Below are 4502 nucleotides of genomic sequence, written 5' to 3'. Positions count from 1 at the left end.
TGAACTATAGTATGCAAGGGATGAACAAGACAATTCCCGAGCTCTTCGCAATGCTAAAGGCTGCGGAGGTAGAAATCAAGAAGGAGCATCAAGTGTTGATGGTTAACAAGCCACTAGTTTCAAGAAAAAGGGCAAAGGGAAGAAGAAGGGGAACTTCAAGAAGAACATCAAGCAAGTTGCTGCTCAAGAGAAGAAACCCAAGTCTGGACCTAAGCCTGAAACTGAGTGCTTCTACTGCAAGCAAACTGGTCACTGGAAGCGGAACTGCCCCAAGTATTTGGCGGATAAGAAGGATGGCAAAGTGAACAAAGGTATATGTGATATACATGTTATTGATGTGTACCTAACTAGAGCTCGTAGTAGCACCTGGGTATTTGATACTGGTTCTGTTGCTAATATTTGCAACTTGAAATAGGGACTACGGAATAAGCGAGCACTGGCCAAGGACGAGGTGACGATGCGCGTGGGAAACGGTTCCAAAGTCGATGTGATCGCGGTCGGCATGCTACCTCTACATCTACCTTCGGGATTAGTCTTAGACCTGAATAATTGTTATTTGGTGCCAGCGTTGAGCATGAACATTATATCTGGATCTTGTTTGATGCGAGACGGTTATTCATTTAAATCAGAGAATAATGGTTGTTCTATTTATATGAGTAATATCTTTTATGGTCATGCACCCTTGAAGAGTGGTCTATTTTTATTGAATCTCGATAGTAGTGATACACATATTCATAATGTCCAAGCCAAAAGATGCAGAGTTGATAATGATAGTGCAACTTATTTGTGGCACTGCCGTTTAGGTCATATCGGTGTAAAGCGCATGAAGAAACTCCATACTGATGGACTTTTGGAATCACTTGATTATGAATCACTTGGTACTTGCGAGCCGTGCCTCATGGGCAAGATGACTAAAACACCGTTCTCCGGTACTATGGAGAGAGCAACAGATTTGTTGGAAATCATACATACAGATGTATGTGGACCGATGAATATTGAAGCTCGTGGCGGATATCGTTATTTTCTCACCTTCACAGATGATTTGAGCAGATATGGGTATATCTACTTAATGAAACACAGGTCTGAAACATTTGAAAAGTTCAAAGAATTTCAGAGTGAAGTAGAAAATCATCGTAACAAGAAAATTAAGTTTCTATGATCTGATCGTGGAGGAGAATATTTGAGTTACGAGTTTGGTTTACATTTGAAACAATGCGGAATAGTTTCGCAACTCACGCCACCCGGAACACCACAACGTAATGGTGTGTCCGAATGTCGTAATCGTACTTTACTAGATATGGTGCGATCTATGATGTCTCTTACTGATTTACTGCTATCATTTTGGGGTTATGCTTTAGAGACGGCTGCATTCACATTGAATAGGGCACCAACAAAATCCGTTGAGACGACGCCTTATGAGCTATGGTTTGGCAAGAAACCAAAGTTGTCGTTTCTTAAAGTTTGGGGCTGCGATGCTTATGTGAAGAAACTTCAACCAGATAAGCTCGAACCCAAATCGGAGAAATGTGTCTTCATAGGATACCTAAAAGAGACTGTTGGGTACACCTTCTATCACAGATCCGAAGGCAAGACATTCGTTGCAAAGAATGGATCCTTTCTAGAAAAAGAGTTTCTCTCGAAAGAAGTGAGTGGGAGGAAAGTAGAACTTGATGAGATGACTATGTCTGCTCCCTCATTGGAAAGTAGTTCATCACAGAAATCAGTTCCTGTGACATCTACACCAATTAGTAAGGAAGATAATGATATTGATCATGAAACTTCAGATCAAGTTTCTACTGAACCTCGTAGGTCTACCAGAATAAAATCTGCACCAGAGTGGTACGGTAATCCTATTCTAGAAGTCATGTTACTTGACCATGATGAACCTACGAACTATGAGGAAGCGATGATGAGCCCAGATTCCGCAAAATGGCTAGAGGCCATGAAATCTGAGATGGGATCCATGTATGAAAACAAAGTATGGACTTTGGTTGACTTGCCCGATGATCGGCAAGCCATTGAGAATAAATGGATCTTTAAGAAGAAGACTGACGCTGACGCTAATGTAACTGTCTATAAAGCTCGACTTGTTGCGAAAGGTTTTCGACAAGTTTAAGGGGTTGACTACGATGAGACTTTCTCACCCGTAGCGATGCTTAAGTCTGTCCGAATCATGTTAGCGATTGCCGCATTTTATGATTATGAAATTTGGCAGATGGATGTCAAAACCGCATTTCTGAATGGATTTCTAGAAGAAGAGTTGTATATGATACAACCGGAAGGTTTTGTCGATCCTAAGGGAGCTAACAAAGTGTGCAAGCTCCAGCGATCAATCTATGGTCTGGTGCAAGCCTCTCAGAGTTGGAATAAACGCTTTGATAGTGTGATCAAAGCATATGGTTTTATACAGACTTTTGGAGAAGCCTGTATTTATAAGAAAGTGAGTGGGAGCTCTGTAGCATTTCTAATATTATATGTGGATGACATATTGTTGATTGGAAATGATATAGAATTTCTGAATGGCATAAAAGGATACTTGAATAAAAGTTTTTCAATGAAAGACCTCGGTGAAGCTGCTTACATATTGGGCATTAAGATCTATAGAGATAGATCAAGACGCTTGATTGGACTTTCACAATGCACGTACCTTGATAAAGTGTTGAAAAAGTTCAATATGGATCAGGCGAAGAAAGGGTTCTTGCCTGTATTACAAGGTATAAAGTTGAGTCAGACTCAATGCCCGACCACTGCAGAAGATACAGAGAAAATGAAAGGAGTTCCCTATGCTTCAGCCATAGGATCTATCATGTATGCAATGTTGTGTACCAGACCTGATGTGTGCCTTGCTATTAGTTTGGCAGGGAGGTAGCAAAGTAATCCAGGAGTGGGTCACTGGACGGCGGTCAAGAACATCCTGAAATACCTGAAAAGGACTAAGGATATGTTTCTCGTATATGGAGGTGACAAAGAGCTAGTCGTAAATGGTTACATCGATGCAAGCTTTGACACTGATCCGGACGATTCTAAATCGCAAACCGGATACGTATTTTTGTTAAATGGTGGAGCTGTAAGTTGGTGCAGTTCTAAACAAAGCATCGTTGCAGGATCTACATGTGAAGCGGAGTACATAGCTGCTTCGGAAGCAGCAAATGAAGGATCCTGGATGAAGGAGTTCATTTCCGATCTAGGTGTTATACCTAGTGCATCGGGACCAATGAAGATCTTCTGTGACAAAACTGGTGCAATTGCCTTGGCAAAAGAATCCAGATTTCACAAGAGGACCAAGCACATCAAGAGACGCTTCAATTCCATTCGGGACCAAGTCCAAGTGGGAGACATAGAGATTTGCAAAATACATACGGATCTGAATGTTGCAGACCCGTTGACTAAGCCTCTCTCACGAGCAAAACATGATCAGCACCATGACTCCATGGGTGTTAGAATCATTACTATGTAATCTAGATTATTGACTCTAGTGCAAGTGGGAGACTGGAGGAAATATGCCCTAGAGGCAATAATAAAGTTATTATTTATTTCCTCATATCATGATAAATGTTTATTATTCATGCTAGAATTGTATTAACCGGAAACATGATACATGTGTGAATACATAGACAAACATAGTGTCACTAGTATGCCTCTACTTGACTAGCTCATTAATCAAAGATGGTTATGTTTCCTAACCATAGACATGTGTTGTCATTTGATTAATGGGATCACATCATTAGGAGAATGTTGTGATTGACTTGACCCATTCCGTTAGCTTAGCACTTGATCGTTTAGTATGTTGCTATTGCTTTCTTCATGACTTATACAAAGTTCCTACAACTATGAGATTGTGCAACTCTCGTTTACCGGAGGAACACTTTGTGTGCTACCAAACGTCACAACGTAACTGGGTGATTATAAAGGTGCTCTACAGGTGTCTCCAAAGGTACATGTTCAGTTGGCATAATTCGAGATTAGGTTTTGTCACTCCGATTGTCGGAGAGGTATCTCTGGGCCCTCTCGGTAATACTCATCACATAAGCCTTGCAAGCATTGTAACTAATGAGTTAGTTATGAAATGATGTATTACGTAACGAGTAAAGAGACTTGCCGGTAACGAGATTGAACTAGGTATTGGATACCGACGATCGAATCTCGGGCAAGTAACATACCGATGACAAAGGGAACAACGTATGTTGTTATGCGGTTTGACCGATAAAGATCTTCGTAGAATATGTAGGAACCAATATGAACATCCAGGTTCCACTATTGGTTATTGACCGAGAATAGTTCTAGGTCATGTCTACATAGTTCTCGAACCCGTAGGGTCTGCATGCTTAACGTTACAATGACAATTTTATTATGAGTTTATAAGTTTTGATGTACCGAAGTTTGTTCGGAGTCCCGGATGTGATCACGGACATGACGAGGATTCTCGAAATGGTTGAGACATAAAGATTGATATATTGGACGACTATATTCGGACACCGGAAGTGTTCCGGGTGATTTCGGAG

The sequence above is a fragment of the Triticum dicoccoides genome, chromosome 1B (genome assembly GCF_002162155.2).
Source record: "Triticum dicoccoides isolate Atlit2015 ecotype Zavitan chromosome 1B, WEW_v2.0, whole genome shotgun sequence".
In the NCBI taxonomy this organism is placed as follows: domain Eukaryota; kingdom Viridiplantae; phylum Streptophyta; class Magnoliopsida; order Poales; family Poaceae; genus Triticum; species Triticum dicoccoides.
Note: the sequence above shows the minus strand (reverse complement) of the source record.